Below are 22,323 nucleotides of genomic sequence, written 5' to 3' on the forward strand. Positions count from 1 at the left end.
AGTATTTGCATTTACACTGACACTTCCATTGACAGGTGTTATGTACATGTCTCTTCTTAGGCAGACACCTTTGTATTGTATTGTGGGTTGCTTTCAGAGCCCAGAAGCCCAAATAATTTGTATGTGTTGAAAAATGTGTTTGTTGGCATTTCTTCATCTCAATGCATTCTGTAAATGATGTGCGTCAACTTGCACGGTGTTGTTAAATCTAATCTAAATGAATGCACAATGAGACATATCATCAAGTTTAATTGTATTAATTACTTTTGTGATAGTTATGTATTGAGATAGAGAGAGCGAGAGCTCAGCAGAGGGAGCTCTTGCCTCCCATGTATGCGCCAATGTGCATGCCTGCATGTGTGTGTGTGTGCTTGCGCGTGCGTGTCCCAGAGTGTGTGTCTGTACTCGTGCATGTTCACGTGCAACGCAGAGAGAGAGAGAGACAGATATATGTGTGTGCTTTGCATATCCTAGTACAGTTTAGACAGTTTGTCAGTGTTTGCTCAGCACAAGCAACTCCTTAGACCTATGTCTCAAACCTGGCCATTATAATTTGTTGATTTTTGCCATAGGCATATCATGTCTAAAAACGATAAATCTCACGGGAAGGCATCCAAAACATGACATCTCAGTGACTGTGGGATATAAAAGCTTTCAGACACGTCTCTCACACAGTCTGTGTCTTTTTCCCTGTTAACCCACAAACACACAAACACACACACACACACACACACACACACACACACACACACACACACACACACACACACAAGCACCCTGGTGTAAAAAAAAAAAAACTGTCAGTACAAAGAGGAACCTTTGGCCAACCCTGGGCTTAATATGTAGAGCATACATACTCATCAGAGATGCTTTGACATGGCAAATACCGGTGGCCAAATTAATAAAGAAAGAATCGTCTCACTCTACTCTGCACTCACAAAATACATTTCTCTCTTTCTCTATCATGTAGAGCTTGAGGTTAGAACAGACCACTTCCCATCTAATATTATAGACTGGACCGTTTCCAGAATCAAGAAACCAGATGCCAACCCTCTCATTTCTGGTTCAGCGCAGAGAGCTTCTTCCAAGAGGAGAGGAGAGGCTGGAAATGTCACAGTGACCCATCACACGGAGGCAGGCTCCACCAGCAGACAAGGCGTTTTATTTAACCGTGTCATCATAGAAAATGTTTTACTGAAAACTTTTTTTTTCATCCATTTGCAATTATTTATAATTCTCACATTTCAAAATGATTTGCTTGCTATATTTAGAGAAGCTCGCGAAGCAAGAGTCCCCACTTTATATCTTTGTCATAGTCATTATCATTTGGAACGCTACTACTGTACTCTTACAACGTGCAAAGTGGCGCAGTGGTCTAAGACACTGCATCTCATTGCAAGAGGCGTGCGTCACTGCAGTACCTGGTTTGAATACAGGCTGCATCACGTTCGGACGTGATTGGGAGTCCCATAGGGCGGCGTACAATTGGCCCAGAGCTGTCATTGCACTGTAAATGACAGGCCGTCATTGTAAATAAGAATTTGTTCTTAACTGACTTGCCTAGTTAAATAAAGGTAAAAATATATTTAAAAAATTAACATGCAGAGTGGTCAGGACCAGTGTGCTATCATACAACTGTTTGATATATTTTATACTTTTTAAATTATTAAGCTTTTTGTCCTTTATTTGTTCATCTTCATTGACTTTCGTGGGATTTCTTCAACATTCTTCATTGTGACATTATCAACTACAAGACATCCAAAATTCCATTCACTGGGAGGGAACAAAGCCACTTTTGACACAAATCAGATACTATGGCAAAAAAATGTCATGGCAACAACGCATAGTCTTCCTTTTCAGCATAGTGAACTGGGCTCTAAATAACTGTCTAGTTTGCCTGTCTGTAAAGAGAAGGCCCAGCTGTACGTTGATCCTGCTGCTCTGATTGGATACAGCGAAGCTGTTTCCGTTCACTCGCTTCATATTTCACCGATCCCTTGTCATCGTACGTTTCTGTGGAATCATTTAGATTGCTGCTGCCTCCTGTTAACCTGCTCCATTGAGATATATATATATATATATATATGATAGATATATATAGAGATAGAGATATATATATAGATAATATATATAGATAATATATATATATATATATATATATATATACACACACACACACAGTATATATATTTTTTACCTTCATTTAATTAGGCAAGTCAGTTAAGGACAAATTCTTATTTACAATGACGTCCTACCCCGACCAAACCCTCCCCTAACCCGGACACAGTGGTGTAAAGTATTTAAGGAAAATACTTGGTGGTTCCAAACTTCTTCCATTTAAGAATGATGGAGGCCTCTGTGTTTTTGGGGAACTTCAATGCTGCAGAATTGTTTTGGTACCCTTCCCCTTTTCTGTGCCTTGATGCAATCCTGTCTTGGAGCTCTACGGACAATTCCCTCGACTTCATGGCTTGATTTTTGCTCTGACGTGCACTGTGTCGTGACTGTGTCGTACTTTCATTAATCTGATGACTGTTATTTATCTAATCGACTAATTATGTTTAATTGTCACCCAATTAAAATAATCTACCACTGGGATTGTGTGTCTACCACTGGGATTGTGTATCTACCACTGGGATTGAAATGTAGGTGACCCTTGCATGGACAATGCTGAGCAGGATGAGCAACCCAGGGTCTCAAAAAACACTTCAAAATTTGACTTTTGGAGCAACTTTGAAATTTGACATTTGTAGAAATGTGGATAAACATCAGAATCTGAAGTCAAATTTGTAAAAGCGTGAGATATTGTTCTGGCATTCAAAAGCAGCCCTGCTTCAGGCTGTCAAAGAACTGTCAATTAATACTCATCTCAATGGATGGAATGGGGGAATGAATGGCTGCGGTCTGACAAGCACAACTGACGATGCAGAACAAACAATGCCTAATTAAACAAAATAACACGTTTTTAGCATGAGAAATCGCAAAATTCACATGTGAAACTGCAATTCACATGTGAAGTGAAAACATTGTTATTCTCCTCATGTGAAACGGTGGCGTTAACATGTGAACTCTAAACAAATGTAAAAAATATGGTTTCACGTGTGAAATTTAAGTTCGCCATGAGAAAACAGCTATTTCACATGTGAAACTGCAAATTTGACCTGTTTTCTTTGTAAGTATGGTTTACTGTAAGGGCAGTTGAAGGGGTGATGAGGGATGATGGTGCAGGGTTGGGGGGACAGGGGCCGACGTGTTCCTATGGTAACGGTAACGAGCGAATGGGGTCAAGCAGTGTCGACCCTGGGCCGCGATGCGATTCGTGCCTCCCTTTGTCCCCATAACAGAGGGAATTAAGAGAGGCAGGAACAACAGGGTTGAGTAAACATGAGCTAATGAGGGCCAGTGCAGGCCAGGGTGAGGTGGAGGGGGACTGGGGGTGGAGAGGTAGAGAGTCTAGTGATGAGGAAGTGGGCTAGTGGGGTGGGGCAGGCTGCTGAATTATGCAAAACAGCACTGAACTGTGCAAAAAAATGTACTTAACAAATATTCAGCAGTTTATGTTGTCACTTTTCTTTACTCCAAGGAAAGTCTGTCAGGTTGACTGGGGTAAAGAGACAGCTGACAGGTTATATCGTCCTGTCCTCTCCTCCTTTTTCTTCACTGCTCTAAGCTGAGTCGACATTCCCTCTCATTAATGGTGAAACACCGGTCACATGTGAAATTGACCCTGGAAGTGTTCTGGCTCGGTCTCCCCTTTCGGCAGGCCCGTTGCATGCACCAGCCCCCCAAACACCCTCACCCCCCATCCCCACCCCAGAAACACCCCCACCGCAGAACCCCCCCCTCGGAGAAAGAGTCCATGGCCCTAGAGGTGTCAGATATGGATATAGGAGCGGAAAGGGAGGGCCAGGGGTGGAAAAGGGGTGAAGAGGTTCGAGTGGCAGTTGGTGGGGTTTTTGTCTGGGAAATTTGTGTATGTAGAACTATGTGGGGTTGTGTGTCTGTCTAACAGGATGTTTGATTTCCAGTACAGCTTTCCTGTTTTCCTGCATTTAGTGCTTTCATATTCTCCCCAAATTACACACATACCAAAAACACACACATGCAAATAACACTGAGCTAATCATGACTGAATCATTCATAATTCATTAATAGCTTCATGAGATTTTAATGACTCAGGGGTGCCACTTCTATTAGAGCCATGTGTATGTGTGTGTGTGTGTGTGTGTGTGTGTTTGTGTTTGTTGTGAGTTTCATTGAGCTTCAATGTCATCCATCAAACACACTATTTGTCATTACAGCCTGGCCATAGAGATGACCTGTTCTCCTAGTGAGATGACACTGTTCAATAGCCCAGCAGTATCACTTACATCCACAGATCACTGATTGTAATCTGTTTGCAGCATTCTCAGACATCAGTCTAGTCTCAATCCAGACCAATTCATCATCTTCACAACATCATAATTACCTGACTTGATGAAGATCCACTTTTTCTTACGAGCCAAATAAAGCTGGAGAAATAGTGTGTGGGTCCTATTCATCTTTACATAGACAGACATAATATATAATAATATATATATATAATATATAATAATAAAGACATAACATGATCCCCTGAATAACAGTGAATGAACAGTCATTCAATATCTGCCAAATGAACACTATGTAAAAAAAAAAACTTTTTAAAAAACTGCTAGGAGTGAATCTACTTAACGTAACCATATTCAAGATGTTTAGCTATTTGTGTGTAAAAGGAGAGACAAGCTGTCTGCTCTAAATACCTTAGTTTCACACATTTGTGGCCAGAAAACAACCCCTATTTACAGTGTGTCTGTATCTTTATTAAATGGGCCCCTATTTGAGTTTTTACTACTGCTAATTATAGTTACTGTAAATACTGCCACAGGCCAATTTACTGTAAAGCCATCAGAAGGTCATGACCATCCCTCATGAAAACAAACATGCTGTATGATGACAGTGCCATTTAAAGTGCAAATGTCTTCTAAAGTAATTCAAGAAATACAAATAATGGCAATAGTTCTATATCCTTGTATGAGATCACGGGCTGTATATAGTACAGTTTCTCTCAATAAACAGATAATGATGTTAATTGGCATCAATGGGGGTAGATGACCGTTCACCTGCTCATCTTACAGTTTTTCTCAATCGCGTACAAGCAATTTTTGGGATCTGTGTTGAAACGTATTTATAGCAGAACAGCAACGATCAAACGCTCAAATGCATTTCTAGAACTTCTGATCATCGGCTCGCTTTAGTACCTGACTTTTTACAGAACTCAGAACTCTAACTTTTTACAGAACTCCAAACACAAATATCATCTGTGAATACAAAAATCACTGTTAAGTGTATTTTTCACAGGATATATGGAAAGATCTAGGCAATGGGGACCGTCTAAGGGCTCTGAAAAATCCTTATATCACTGAAGCGTTACAGATTCCTCGACGGAATTAACATTTCCGATTGAGCCGACAAATGCAGCATTTACCGTGAAAGCCAACTCCGCCTACGCGGGATCATTGCCTTTAAATTTGAATTTCCTCGATACGGATTGCAGAAATGCTGAGATGCAGAGAATGAAAGTTGGGTTTACTTCTAAGTATCTTTGAGTTACTCCTAAGTCATCATCTTTGACAGTATGACCTTCCATTATAGAGCTTGGCTTTGGGGTGGATTGAGGCCTATACATTCAGATCAGTTGTGTTCCTCCATTGTATCCACATTTTTTTATTTCTGTTGTGGATTGTTTTTCTGTGCACCCATGGGAAGTCTACAAAACTATGAGCAAACCAGAAATTGGATCGTGATGATACCGATGAATGAATCTTGCACACAATGTGCTTATTTTAAATACATTTTTTTTATCAGGAATATTTGTTCTGATGTGTATGAAATTGTTTGGTGAAATATGCATAAGAGTAATTACCCATAATTATGCACCTTTTGATAGTTGTACTTCTAATTTCGATCATCATGATTTAGTGACTACAAAGAACATTTATCACCACTACTACTCTGAGACCAGTGGAGGCTCCTGAGAGGAGGAAGGGGAGGGCCATCCTCCTCACTGAATTTCAGAAAAATATGATTAAAAAATATAATAAATATATTAATGTCACCAAATGATTAAAACACACTGTTTTGCAATGAAGGTCTACAGTAGCCTCAGCAGCACTCTGTAAGGTAGCACCATGTGTAGCCAGAGGACAGCTAGCTTCTGTCCTCCTCTGGGTACATTGACTTCAATACATAGCATAGGAGGCTCATGGTTCTTACCCCCTTTCATAGACTTACATAGTAGTTATGACAACTTCTGGAGGATGTCCTCCAACCTATCTAAGCTCTTGCAGCATGAACTGACATGTTGTCCATCCAATCAAAGAATGAGAGAATTAATCTAGTACTGAAAGCATAAACTACAGCCAGCACGCAGTGCATACAATCGGGTGAGTAGTTGACTCAGAGAGAGAAAGATAATAGTGTAACAGTTTTGTACAAATGAATTTATTACACAATTAAGGAGAAGCGAGAGAGAGAGAGAGTTCTAGTAACTATTGCCTATGATGTTAATATGGTGAGAACCATTTAGGCTGTGTGTAGCAGTTATGGTATGAAAGTTTGGCTTGGAAAAGTTTTTTAGCCTGGTCACAGACAGCTGATGTGTAGTGCACTGAAGTCCATAAGTGAAGGGAAAAGGTGAGACGACGAGAGAGCGTAGAGGTGTGACTTAATTATGTAAACAACAAGTGATCGTGCGGTTTATATATATATGGCTGCTAGTTCGTGTGAAGTAAACAGAATAAAAAATACATAAAAAATACCTGAGTTTGTCCATTAGAAACTCTTGCTTGCAACTGTTGGACTAATGATTACACCCTAGATCAGCTACTGTAGATGCAGGCCAGAGTGTGCAAGGCAATAATGAATGTGTCACTGTCTGTCACCTTGATTACTCTAATTTATCTCGAACCTGTGCACCTACGTTGTAAACTTTCAATCATAGCTTAGGTTGTAGCAACCTCATGACAGGTATAGGGAAAAATGTTGTATCATGTAGTAGCCTAAACCTATTGATGTTACATTAATCTGACTGAATGGAATATGAATGACAGTCATCCAATATGCTGTAATAGAAATAATGCCATTCTCATAAAAAAATAAATCATCCTCCCTCATCTTAAATGGCACTGACTGCCACTGTCTGAGACGCTTGATACATATGGCCCCTGATCTCCCTGTGTTGAGGGTTCTGTTCTATGGTGTAACATAAGTAGCATTTGAATGTCTCATATGTCAACAACATGTTACTCGTAGTCACTAGGCCATCCTTCCATCCTTCCTCATCTCTCAGAGACATCTTTTCTTCTTTCTCTCTCTCTCTCTCTCTCTCTCTCTCTCTCTCTCTCTCTCTCTCTTTTCCCTCCCTCCCCTCTTTCCTTCCTTCCCCAATGTCAGAGGGTTTGGGGTGATCAGAGGGTTTTCTCTGGGCAGGTTGAACTTAATCTGAGGGGTCTATCTATCCAGCCTGCATCCCGAACGGCACGCTATTCCCTATTTAGCGCACTAAGTCCATAGGGCTCTGGATAAAAGTATGGCACTAAATAGGGTGCCATTTGGGACGCAGCCCTACTGTAGCTCTGTACAGGGTCAGGCAGATGAGAAGACCTGTCGTCTCAACCCAACTATGAGGCCTTTGTATCTGCTTTGTATGGATTATGCGTAAAAATCACTAGAAAATGTATTTTCTGGCTTAAGCTGTCTCAATATCATTATTTTTAATAAGGCATTTTCTGTGGCCTCATGCTAGATATCATTAAGCCACAAATATCCATCAACAGTCCTAGTTGTTATTGGTTATTTTAACCTCTCACATTTAACCAACCTATACAATGAGCTAATTGTGCTAGCTAGATATCTAGAGGTGTCAGATATGTACACTGTATGTCATTGGTTCTCAACTCAGTCATTGACAGGATGGGTTCCATGCAGATTTTCTAAGGTGATGCAGTATGTAGCTCTAACTGTTCAGACTACTCCACGTGAGGCATAGTAATGTAATATCATATGGGTGTGAACCAAGCAGAATGTGCTAAATAAAACTAGTATTTCAATGTAACTATTATATTACCCAAGTCCTGTTTACTCTTAGTTCCAGCACAAAAAGCTCAATGCACAAAATGTCTATTGTTCATTGCCTTTTTTCTTAGCTTTCTGTGCATCTAATACATACAGTTTTGGGAGGACAAGAGAATCCTTGGGGACGTCCCTGGAAAAAAAATGGGAACTAGACAAAATCCTCCAGGGGACCATGACACAACGTCACAAGAACATCATTGCCCTTATGGAAAAACACATGATGTCACATGTAGAAAATTGCATGATTTCACAGGTGAAAACATGTGTTTTTGGAACACTTCACGTGATGTTGTCAAATGTGTCGTTTTATGTTGCCACAGGTAGAAATTGTGCATACTCATGTTGCCACAGGTAGAAATTGTGCATACCCATGTTGCCACAAGTAGAAATTGTGCATACCCATGTTGCCACAAGTAGAAATTGTGCATACCCATGTTGCCACAAGTAGAAATTGTGCATACCCATGTTGCCACATGTATTTCACACGAGATCAAGTGCTCACATGTTGCTTCACATGTTGTCCCATGTTATCACAAACGTCACATAAGAACACATGCGATCACTTTAAATTCATGTGGTTTTTCTGTAAGGGTGAGGACCGTGTTGGGATGTTTGTAAGATGTTTCTCAAGACCTTTGTTTTACCAGCCGTCAGGACGTCGCGTGTGGGTCCAAGATGTATTTATTTATTTATTTGTACCTTTATTTAACTAGGCAAGTCAGTTAAGAACAAATTCTTATTTTCAATGACGGCCTAGGAAGATGGTCCCAAAGCATTATAAGTCAAGATTGAACTGGTTTTAAAGTAAGTGGTGTGCTGTTCAGCTAAAATATAGCGCCATTGGGGATTTGAACTTACAACCTCTGGATCTGAGGTACGCTGTAACATTCCTCTACACCCTCAGTACCTATCATACATATCTGACTTAGCGAAAGAATACCATCTGCACTGCTGTTTTAGTTATCAGTTAAACTCACTATTCTCTCATCATTGATTTATTTTACTATTTCAGTAACCCCCATTTTCTGTATAGTTGTCTAATGTTGGTGAGGCATATGATTATGTTTTAATATTACTCCTGAATCATTATGATAAATATAGTTTTTTCTTGAGAGTATTTTTAACAAAGCTAAGACATACTTTGAAGTCCAAAGTGTAGGAATACAGGTGAAATCAGTTATTGACGCAAACATGGTGGCTTAGAGGAATGCTGTGAACTAAGAGGTTGGGAGTTCAATTCCCAGAATATAAATAACTGTGTAAGTAAACCTACATCAGATATGTAGAAAATGTATGTTCAAAGCACCGTGTGTGTATCACAACAAATGTCTATTTGCAGAGAATCGCCTGTGAAATCCCATGTGAAAATTTGTATCCACATGTGAAAGGTTGTGTTATCACGTGAAACTTCATGTGGAATATCAACACATGTTAAGTGTTCCAAAAACACATGATTTCACATGTGAAATTTAAAAACATTGCATTTTAACATGAAATCATGTGATTTTCCACATGTGAAATCATTTGTTTTTTCCGTAAGGGAAACTACAAGATGTCTGTGGGAAAAAGACGAGGCTGGTTGTGGGAAACATCCCTCTTTTGATACCCAGCCTGAGGATGAGCAGTGTATATATGCGTCCCAAATGGCACCCTATTCACCATATATTGCACTACTTTTGACCAGGGCCAGAGTCAAAAGCAATGCACTAAATAGGGAACAGGGTGCCATTTGGGACACATACAGTGTGTTATCTCAATCTCTTTGAGGGAAAATTCAGCCCAGTTTAGACACAGCCAGCAGCAGAAACAGAGGAGGTTTTTGTGTTGTGTGTTGCTCCACGACCATGGTCTCATCCCTACGGCAGAACTGATACAGAGAACCTTCAAGTACAGGCGGTTTAGTAAATCGTACAGATAAATGGTTCGAGACAAAATCACTGGCGCTCACATCAACTAGCTAACGCAGCCTATTAGATTAGCTAGAAACAAGAGGCAAGGATGAAAGCACACAATATCGTTTGTGAAAGCAAGCCTTTCTCCTCTCCCTCTTACCCTCCCCTCCCTCCACTCCTCTATTTTCCCCTCTCTTTTTCCTCCCTTCTTCTGTTGGCTCCTCGGCTGCCCCGTGTCACATGGTTGAGTGGTCAAGTCAGTGTTTTAAGTAGAGCTCAGTGGGAGAGGAGAGGAGTCTGGTGGGGTGGTGGTGCTGGGAGCTGACATCAGTCTAAGTAGGTCAAGCCCTTAGAACTGAAGGGAACACAAACACCTCTCACTTCTCCTCACCCCTCCACCCTGATCTCCCCAAAACACATCCCCACCCACACCCTTCCACCTTTACTTGTTTGGTGCTCGGCCACAGGGTTCACTGTGTCCAGAAGCTTACCCCCCACTTTCACACGCCTATGTATGGCTGCGTCCCAATTTGCATCCTTTTCCCTATATAGTGCACTACTTTAGACCAGGACTGATAGTGTGCCTACAGTATGTGAGTGATCCAATACAAGTCCATGACCAGGGTCAGTTTTTCATAAATTACCTGATCGAATTTCAGTAATCAGATTAGATTTTAAAAACTGAACATTTTGATTCTGATCCTCCGGACAGGGATTCAGATTTGGTCATCCAATCTGGCCTTTATTCAGGATTAAATGTTGTTTTTGCTTCTTTTAAAAAAAAAGGTGATTAGGATAGTTTTGATGCCGAACATCAGGATTATCTTGATCACACTGGAAGGGTGGATACAGTGTGGATTTAAAGGCACGACACACACGACATTTCAATGTACATTGCATTTGGAAAGTATTCAGAACCGTAGACTTTTTTTTTTTAAAGTCAAATGTAAAAAATGTATTCATTTGTTTTTTTTAACAAAAAACTAATAAGCAGAAAAATCTTTGCAAATAAAAAAATATATACAGTATCAGTCAAAAGTTTGGACACGCCTACTCATTCAAGTGTTTCTCTTCATTTTGCACACTTGAAGCTGTCATCAAGGCAAAAGGGTGGCTACTTTGAATAATCTCAAATCTAAAATATATTTTGATTTGTTTAACACATTTTTGGTTACGACATGATTCCATATGTGTTATGTCATAGTTTTGATGTCTTCACTAATGTAGAAAATAGTGAAAAGAAAAGAAAAACCATGGAATGGGTAGGTGTGTCCAAACGTTTGACTGGTACCGTATATATATGAAATATCAGATTTACATAAGTATTCAGACCATTTACTCATTACTTTGTTGGAGCACCTTTGGCAGCGATTACAGCCTCGAATCTTCTTGGGTATGACACTACAAGCTTGGCACACCTGTATGTGGGGAGTTTCTTCTCGGCAGACTCTCTCAAGCTCTGTCAGGTTGGATGGGCTGCGTTGCTGCACAATTATTTTCGGGCTCTGGCTGAGCCACTCAAGGACATTCAGAGACTTGTCCCGAAGCTGCTCCTGCGTAGTCTTGGCCTGTTTGCTTAGGGTTGTTGTCCTGTTGGAAGGTGAACCTTCACCCCAGTCTGAGGTCCTGAGCGCTCTGGAGTAGGTTTTCATCAAGGATTTCTCTGTACTTTCCTTTGTTCATCTTTCCCTTAATCAATAATAGCCAAAGAGTTCAATGTTGGTTTCATCAGAGCAGAGAATCTTGTTACTCACGGTCTGAGAGTCCTTTGGTTGCCTTTTATTGAGTGGCTTCCGTCTGGGCACTCTACCATAAAGGCCTTATTGGTGGATTGCTGCAGAGATGGTTGTCCTTCTGGAAGATTCTTCCATCTCCACAGTGAAACTCTGGAGCTCTGTCAGAGTGACCATCGGGTTCTTGTTCACCTCCCTGACCAAGGCCCTTCTCCCCTGAATGCTCAGTTTGGTCAGGCATCCAACTCTTAGAAGAGTCTTGGTGGTTCCAAAGTTCTTCCATTTAAGAATGATGGAAGCCACCGGGTTCCTGAGGAACTTCAATGCAGCAGAAATGTTTTGGTTCCCTTCCCCAGATCTACTCCTCAACACAATCCTGTCTCGGCCCTCTACGGACAATTAATTTGACCTCATGGCCTGCTTTTTGCTCTGACATTATATGTATATTTTTTTCACCTTTATTTAACCAGGCAGGCCAGTTGAGAACAAGTTCTCATTTACAACTGCGACCTGGCCAAGATAAAGCATAGCAGTGCGACACAAACAACAACACAGAGTTACACACGGAATAAACAAACATCCAGTCAATAACACAATATAAAAAGTCTATTTACAGTGTGTGCAAATTAGGTAAGATAAGGGAGGTAAGGCAATGAATAGGCCATAGTGGCTAAATAAGTTTTACAAGGGTATGTTTTGCAGCATGACTGAAGGATGCTTAGTTGGGAAATAGGAAGCCGATTCTAAATTTAATTTTGGATTGGAGATGCTTAATGTGAGTCTGGAAGGAGAGTTTATAGTCTAGCCAGACACCTAGGTATTTGTAGTTGTGCACATATTCAAAGTCAGAACCGTCCAGAGAAGTGATGCTGGATGGGCGGGCAAGTGCGGGCAGTATCGGTTGAAGAGCATGCATTTAGCTTTGCTTGCATTTAAGAGCAGTTGGAGGCCACGGAAGGAGGACGTGCATGAACGAACATGCACTGAACACTATGGGAACTTTATATAGACAGGCGTGTGCTTTTCCAAATCATGTCCAATCAATTTTTACAGGTGGACTCCAATCAAGATGTATAAACATCTCAAGGATGGTCAATGGAAACAGGATGCACCTGAGCTCAATTTCGAGTCTCATAACAAAGGGTCTGAAAACTTACAGTTGAAGTCAGAAGTTTACATACACCTTAGCCAAATACATTTAAAGTCAGTTTTTCACAATTCCTGACATTTAATCCTAAAAAAATCCCCTGTCTTAGGTCAGAATAATAGCAGAGAGAATGATTTCTTTCAGCTTTCATTTCTTTCATCACATTCCCAGTGGGTCACAAGTTTACATGCACTCAATTAATATTTGGTAGCATTGCCTATAGATACTTTTGTACCTGTTTCCTGCAACATCTTCACAAGGTCCTTTGCTGTTTTCTGGGATTGATTTGCACTTTTCGCACCAAAGTACATTCATCTCTAGGAGACAGAACTCATCTCCTTCCTGAGCAGTATGACGGCGGCGTAGTCCCATTGTGTTTATACTTGCATACTATTGTTTGTACAGATGAATGTGGTACCTTCAGGTGTTTGGAAATTGCTCCCAAGGATGAACCAGACTTGTGGAGGTCTACAATTTGTGTATGTAAACTTCTGACCCACTGGAATTGTGATACAGTGAATTATAAGTGAAGTAATCAGTCTGTAAACAATTGTTGGAAAAATTACTTGTATCATGCACAGAGTAGATGTCCTCGAACCAACTTGCCAAAACTATAGTTTGTTAACAGTAAATTTGTGGAGTGGTTGAAAAATGAGTTTTAATGATTCTATGTAAACTTCCGACTTCAACTGTATGTAAATAAGGCATTAAAAAAATTCCAAATATTTTTTGCAAAAATTTCTAAAAACTTGTTCATGCTTTGTCATTATGGAGTATTGTGTGTCGATGAGGAACATGTTTATTTAATTTATTTTAGAATTGGGCTGTTACGTAACAACATGTGGATAAAGGGAATGAGTCTGAATTCTTTCCAAATGCACTGGAACTAATGTGACAAGGTTTAAAAGATCAATGGTTCATTATGCTAAATTGACCGCAGCATAGGTCTGTGGTCAGTTATTATATTGAGAAGATTCAAATACATTTGTGTCGTTGCTAAGTGATATGCAGACTCAATCATTTTTCATGGTATAGTACCTTCTTTATGTAGGTGACTGTAGTTTACTCATCTCTGTTTCTCTATCACATAGTGGAAGCAGTAACACAACCTGTCAAAGCACTGAACATCCAGGATATTTGATTTGATATTGTGATATCTGGATTTGATTATTTTCTGGGGAAAAAACGGCTGAAAAAACAGTCAGGTCGATCTGACCCTGGATTGCAAAAAAAGTTGATTACAGTTTAACTGGTCCCTGGGGATGACATGTGTGATGGAAAGATGACGTGCTCGCAACCACTTGATCATAAACCAATTACTGTATTCCCGTCCTGTTCGCTTGCATAGTTTCTATTTAGTTAGCCCGTAATTGTAAATAAGAATTTGTTCTTGACTAACTTACAGAGTTAAAAAAAGGTTCAATAATTTAAAGAAATAAAAAATAAAAATGGAGCAAGTGGAATATTTCCCAGAACTGCAAACTCCTCATAAGATCTAAACATTGAACATACATGTAATTCATGTCGTTATTGTAAAATATGTGTTCTCAATTACGTACCTGATTAAATAAAGGCAAAATAAATCAATAAAAATAAATTATTCCAAATACCCAGAAAGTGTCAAAAACCAAGTTGACTTTCGATTAAAGCATTTGGTTTACATCTGGAAGATTCATTAAAAGACCGATTGAACCAGTTGTTCACAAACTTTTTTGGCCCACGTGCCCATTTTGATATTCCTACCATGTTAAAAAAGTGATGTAATCAACGACCAATTTTCACTTTTTTTTTATTTGAGTCTATATGACAGTATTTCAAATCAGTAAGACAGTAATTTTGACAGTATTTCAATCTGAAGAAAGAATGGTTTGAAGTGACTGAAATACATCAGAAAGGTACTGGGGAAGTTCAGAAGGTCATCAGGCAATCATTTGTATAATCTTCTGTGTAGGAAATGACATCATCATTTGTCCACTGTTCTAATGAGGCTTGTGGTCATTGTAGAGGGAAACGGACACATACTTGCTCCAGAGACACTTATCTTTCAGTGATGTGGTCATAATATTTTGTATCTTAAACCGTTCAAAAGATAGAGCCACATTTGTAGGAAGGAAACAGAAACCACTCTGTTTATTACAACCACATCTAGCGGCTACCGGAGGTTACTGACGTAACCACGGTTCTATGAACCGAGCACAATTTGATTGGATTTCTTAGAGTTTTTCTTGCGACCCCATTTTCAAATCAAGAGACCCAGAATGAAGTTTGGGAAACGCTGGACTAAAACCTTCGGTGCAGAAACCCGTTGGATAAATGTGACACTCTCAGTACAGTTAACCAGAGGAATCCATCAGCCTAGATCAGTGCACGTCTAAAACACCTGCAGTAGAATTGTTCACTTGTTAAATCAAAGGGACAGGGAGGGAAGGGGAGGGGGGCTCGGGGTGAGGCCGGGAGCAATAGAATTTGACCGCCACCCTCACCTCACCCGCTTTCCAACCCCAAGGCTCATTAACTCAATTCATAATAGTCCCTTTTTTCCCCCCCTCCTCCCCCTTCAAACTGAGGCAAGGTGGTGGCTGAGCTCATTAGGCAAAGCTACAGAACCTCTCTATCTCTCTCCGTCCAAACTTAAAATGGCCGAGGTTTTGTTTTACGCAAGTTCTCTGTTTTCACACCTACTAGTGTCTCCAACTCCATCCAAACTACAGGAGCATTGATACTCATGTCTTTTCTCTCTCTCTCTTTCTTCATCTGTCTTTCTTTTGCTTTCATTTGTCCTCGCTACCTCCATCTTTTTTTTCCTTGTTCATGGCAGGCGGGCCAGCGAAGCAGCTTGAAGCAGCGATAGTAAATGGGGATAATTGGTTAGAGGAAAGCGGCTGGCCTGGCCCTGTTCTGTCCTGTCGGACCAATCTTCTCACACAACAATCGACAGATTGTCTGGGGGTCCCGGTGACACAACAACCCCGTACAGCAAAGCTGTGCCATAATTAGCAAGCAGTTACTGTCATGCATGTCAGATGTTGTTATGTACTGATTTGAATAGGAACAACAATCAAAGCCTTCCCGTTCTCCTCCCTCCTACCTCTCTCACTGCCTCTCTTCATTCATCCTCACTTTTTCATTTTAATTGTAATATTTTTTGTAATTTTTGTTTTCATGGGGTAAAAGGGTTTGTGCCGCCCAGAGTGCGAATTGGTTAGCGTCCCCCTGCTTTGAAAGATGAAACAGACGGGCCGGTTAGAGGGGCCCGTTCCCTCTGCCTGACTGCTCACTGGTTAACCATCTAATGAGGGCGAGGGAACGTGTCCACAGAACATGGTCAGCATGACGTCTTTAGTCCTGGCCTTGCCGGCTCCTCTCTCTACACTGAAGAAGAAAAAAAAGAAAGGTTCCTTCCTCAACTCTTAAGGTTCCTTTCCCGATAACTAAACTTTGAGTTAAGTGTGGGGTTCTTGACATGGCATCTACAGTTCTTCAGAATTATTAAAGGTTCTTCAAATGTATGGGAACCTGCAGATGTGTCCCTGGTATAGCACACAGTAAATTGGCCAGTGTTAACTAGTGTTGATTTTTCAGTGTAACATTTCTAGGGAAAGGGAAAGGGGGATACCTAGTCAGTTGTACAACTGAATGCATTCAACTGAAATGTGTCTTCCGCATTTAACCCAACCCCTCTGAATCAGAGAGGTGCGGGGGGCTGCTTTAAGTGACATCCACATCATTGGTGCCCGGGGAACAGTGGGTTAACTGCCTTGCTCAGGGGCAGAACAACAGATTTTTACCTTATCAGCTCAGGGATTCGATCCAGCAACCTTTCGGTTACTGGCCCAACGCTCCTACCCACCAGGTAGGAGTTAAAATAACACTGTAAACAGTTAAATTAACACTCGGTGGTGTAAAATAATCCCAGTGTTGGCGTTAATAATCAGCGTGGAACCACGCCCATCATTGTCATATTTCACAGCATGCTTTATTGAAGGTTGATTTTTAGAATAGTTTGTTTCAATATCTATGTTTTGGTTTGTACCCTTGATTGATTATTAATCTTATCCTACTCAAATATAAATATCATACATTTTTCTAAACTATCTGTTATTTGGACTTATTGCACCCATTACTGAAATGGTTGTTCCAGTTTAGATGTTTAAACTAGACTCAAATGTTTATCTTCCCAACTCTGGCAGTCATTTTGAATGCAGGTTGTGGGCAACTAAAAATAATGGATACCCCCACTCTGTCTGGATTCCAACAGGAATTACACATCACTTTGCAAGCCAGCATAATGTGATTTACAGGCCTGATGTAGCCTGTAAACTACACATTTCAGTTTGACTTAAATCATTTAATTATAATGACAACATATTCACTTAGGAACTAACTTGATGAACGCCACAGGACTGAAAATGTATGAATGGAACAACCATGTCTTTATCACGAGCAAACACAGTCATGGTTGGTACTGGTAACTATAAAACTTGAATGGCACTCTGGGAAATATGCAACTAAGGCTTAAAAATCCTACAGCTGGGCTATTCAATTCCGGTCCCGGAGGGCCGAAACAGCTCTGATTTTGGATTTTCGTATGCATGGTTCCTCTATCGCATCACTCTCAACCTGATTTGGTTCCAACTTGCACCTTTAGACAAGACAAGACTAGGATGCTTTATTGCCACGCAACCAAGGTTGGTGGTATTTGTTTATGGTACAGCATGTTAGCGCTGAAGTGCACCGAATATGTGTACTGTATACCCCAGCCTCACCTCATAAAACAAACATTCAGCCACATTCATTTAAATGTATACAGTGTGTACATTCACAAATTCACAACATTGGTGCCAAGCAGCTAGAATAGCATCACCACAACTCATGCAATATACTGTAAATATCAACAATCCATAAAGTCCATGAGTCCATAACGTGCAAGGAACATGGAGTTCAATGTTTTGACTGCTGCGGGGACAAAGCGCTTTTAAAACATTCCGTTTTGGTAGTGAATTACCTGTAGCGTCAACCAGGGGGGAGGGGCTGAAAGAGGTCATATGCTGGATGGGAGGGGTTGTTGAGGATTTTCTTTACTGTACACTTGGTGAACAGAGAGCTCACAGAGGGAAGGTCCCAGAGAGTGATATTTGAGGCTTTCGACACAACCCTCTCTAGTTTCTTCTTAGTGTGACTGTCTAAGTTCCCATACCAAACTGTAATGGATGATGTGAGAATGCTCTGCACCAGGGCTCTGTTTCTGGAGAGCTACCCTCCTGTAGGTTTTCATTTCAACCCCTGTTGTACCTAATCTGATTAGCTACAGCAATTAATAACAAAATAATATCAATGGGTCATCAAATCAAAGCAAATAATAACAAAATAATATCAATGGGTCATCAAATCAAAGCAATAATAAGAAAATAATATCAATGGGTCATCAAATCAAAGCAATAATAAGAAAATAATATCAATGGGTCATCAAATCAAAGCAATAATAAGAAAATAATATCAATGGGTCATCAAATCAAAGCATTAATAAGACATCATATCAATGAGTCTTCAAATCAAAGCATTAATAAGAAATAATATCAATGGGTCATCAAATCAAATCAATAATAAAAAATAATATCAATGGGTCATCAAATCAATAATAAGAAATTATATCAATGGGACATCAAATCAAAGCAATAATAAGAAATAATATCAATGGGTCATCAAATCAAAGCATTAATAAGAAATCATATCAATGGGACATCAAATCAAAGCAATAATAAGAAATAATATCAATGGGACATCAAATCAAAGCAATAATAAGAAATAATATCAATGGGACATCAAATCAAAGCAATAATAAGAAATAATATCAATGGGTCATCAAATCAAAGCAATAATAAGAAAATAATATCAATGGGTCATCAAATCAAAGCAATAATAAGAAAATAATATCAATGGGTCATCAAATCAAAGCATTAATAAGACATAATATCAATGGGTCATCAAATCAAAGCAATAATAAGAAATAAAATCAATGGGTCATCAAATCAAAGCAATAATAAGAAATAATATCAATGGGACATCAAATCAAAGCAATAATAAGAAATAATATCAATGGGACATCAAATCAAAGCAATAATAAGAAATAATATCAATGGGACATCAAATCAAAGCAATAATAAGAAATAATATCAATGGGACATCAAATCAAAGCAATAATAAGAAATAATATCAATGGGACATCAAATCAAAGCAATAATAAGAAATAATATCAATGGGACATCAAACCAAAGCATTAATAAGACATAATATCAATGGGTCATCAAATCAAAGCAATAATAAGAAATAATATCAATGGGACATCAAACCAAAGCATTAATAAGACATAATATCAATGGGACATCAAATCAAAGCATTAATAAGAAATTATATCAATGGGTCTCCAAATCAAAGCAATAATAAGAAATAAAATCAATGGGTCATCAAAGCAATAATAAGAAATAATATCAATGGGTCATCAAATCAAAGCAATAATAAGAAATAAAATCAATGGGTCATCAAATCAAAGCAATAATAAGAAATAATATCAATGGGTCATCAAATCAAAGCAATAATAAGAAATAATATCAATGGGACATCAAATCAAAGCAATAATAAGAAATAATATCAATGGGACATCAAATCAAAGCAATAATAAGAAATAATATCAATGGGTCATCAAATCAAAGCAATAATAAGAAATAATATCAATGGGTCATCAAATCAAAGCAATAATAAGAAATAATATCAATGGGACATCAAATCAAAGCATTAATAAGACATAATATCAATGGGACATCAAATCAAAGCATTCATAAGACATAATATCAATGGGACATCAAATCAAAGCATTAATAAGACATAATATCAATGGGACATCAAATCAAAGCATTAATAAGACATAATATCAATGGGACATCAAATCAAAGCATTAATAAGACATAATATCAATGGGACATCAAAAGGGAGATCAGAACAAAGCAGGTAAAGCAAATGTAATCATCTTGCGGAAACACCAAGGGGTTAACAATCAAACAAAAAAGAGAGACCTTCAAATCAAGGCTCCATGTCCATTGACTGTAACTGTTTAGTTTTACAGTTTCGGTTGGAGTGTGGGCCTTCATTCTCTGAATTTGGAGTTTTTGCTTGCCTGGTTGGTGTGGTGGAGTGGTTGGCGGTGGAGGTGGACTGAAACTGGGAACCGTGCTGGTGCTGGGGCTGGGACTGGAAAACCTTGGGTTAGTGCTGAGTCTGGTGCTGGGACTGGGGAGTGGGAACCAGGAACTGGGGCTGTTGCTCAGTCAGGATCTGGGTCTGTAGAGGGGATGAAGGACAACCGGAGGAGCAAGCAGACACACAAGGGAGCCCTAGACCCAGATGTCAATGTTGACACTCCCATGTGGCTTGTTCGCTCCGGGTGAAGGTCTAATCTTTGGTTCCTCCTCCGTGGGGGCAGTTCATCCGTGGGGGCAGTTCTCTGTACGTACCTTCTGCCGTCTATGGATGGATTCCCTAGTGGGAAGTGTCCCTTTCTGTTCTGAGTGTATTGTTGGGGTCATGGTAATGGGTTATTGGGGTGGTCCAGGTTTGATCATTTCATTCTAGCGGGTTGTTTGTGTTGTTGGATGGTTTTGGCTGTTCACAGGACTTGGTGTGCCTCCCCAGTGACTGGTGGCCCCCTGAACTCTCTGGTGGGGTGGGTGGTTCTGGAAGGTGTGAAGGTAGTTCGGAGGGTCCGAGCGGTCTGGACTGAGGCTGGCTGGTTTGCTACTGTGCAGGATTATGTGTAGAGAGGGCTAAAGGGGGTGGATCTGGGTCAATACGGGAGTAGTCAGGGGCAGTATGAGGTATGGGAGGGCAGTTGGTGGTGAGGGGTGGGGGGCCTCTCTCGAAACTGGTTCCCCTTTGACCAGGGTTTTGGGGGGGTGGATGTGGCTAGGTAGGGGTTTGTTGGGAGGGGGCATAGGTGCAGAGGCCGGCAGGGGTGGGGGCTGTTTCTGGGATGTCTTGGGTGGTGGGTTAGGTGGTGCCTGTGGAAAGGTGTTGGGATTTTTGTTAGTGAGGTTGGGGTTGGTGGTGTTGGTCCTTGCCCTGCCAGTGTAGGAACTGGGGCAAGTTCTGAAGAAGTGGCCCCCTTTCCCCACAGGTTGCAGGGGCATTTGTAGATACAGTCTGATGTGGGAGGGTTGTCTTTACAGATCTTACAGATGATGGCTGTGCAGGCTGAGGCCAGAAGGCCCAGTTGGATGCAGTTCCTGCACGGTTAGGGCATGTCGTAGTATGGACAGAGCCTCTGTTGTTCGCCAGCGCGATGGTGCTGGGGAGGTGTTGACTCTGCCCACTCCGGTTGAGTCCGGTCTTAACAGGACCAGCCATTTTCGTGCCCCAGTCCAGACGTCGTCTTCATCTGGGACTCTCCCAGCTACTGACTTGAGGGTGGCGAACCTGTTTAACCAAACTTGCAGAGGTGTGGACTCGAGTCACATGACTTGGACTCGAGTCAGACTCCAGTCAAAAATATGATGACATATGACTCGTGACTTAACTTGGACTTGAGCCTTTTGACTTGAACTGACTTGATACCCTCCCCAAGCACAAATATTAAAAATGATGCTATTAAATAAAGTGTGCAGCGCATCAACTCTTCATTTAACGGATTACAGTTTGGATCGGACAGCAGCCAATCAAATTGTTCCAGCTGAGAAAAATGTGCGCGTGGTAATGCAGAGGAACGTCAGCGGGTGAATCCAGATGGAGCCCTTGGAAAGATGATACCCAAAATTATCATTTTCGGATATAAAGACTATGATGTATCAACAAAAAAAACCAGATTGTAACTTGCAAAACATGCGGGAAGAAAATGACAGGCGCAACAACTTCCAACTTTGTTCAACATTTGTAGCTGCACAAAGAGCGGTAAGTCGTGGCTAATATAGCCGACAGCTATATCATTCATAACTTTGCTAGTGTAGCATGTAGGCTAACGTAACGTTAAATCAATGGGCCTCCACACAGTCAGTCAGTGCGGGAACGTGATCAAGATTGAGCTACAACTGCACACTTGACATAATGGTCATTTTCGGTGCAGCCTGTCCACCCAAAATTAAAAGCTGCTATGGAATGTCTTTATTCTTGAGGAAAATAGTGCAACCTTAAATTAACACTGTGGCATCCAGTCAGATGAAGACCGATGAAAAGGGCTGGTGTTTACAATGGTGTTTACAATATCCGGTTTTAAGTGACGTTGTGTAAAAGCCAGAAGTAATGCCTGCCTCCTGATTCCAAGCGTTTGAGGTGGGGGACCAGTAACTTTATGATCAACTTTGTCAGTGAACCAGCTACAGTCATTATTCATACGTGGGTCAACCTACTAACT

This window comes from Oncorhynchus keta, chromosome 28, assembly GCF_023373465.1.
Source record: "Oncorhynchus keta strain PuntledgeMale-10-30-2019 chromosome 28, Oket_V2, whole genome shotgun sequence".
Lineage (NCBI taxonomy): Eukaryota > Metazoa > Chordata > Actinopteri > Salmoniformes > Salmonidae > Oncorhynchus > Oncorhynchus keta.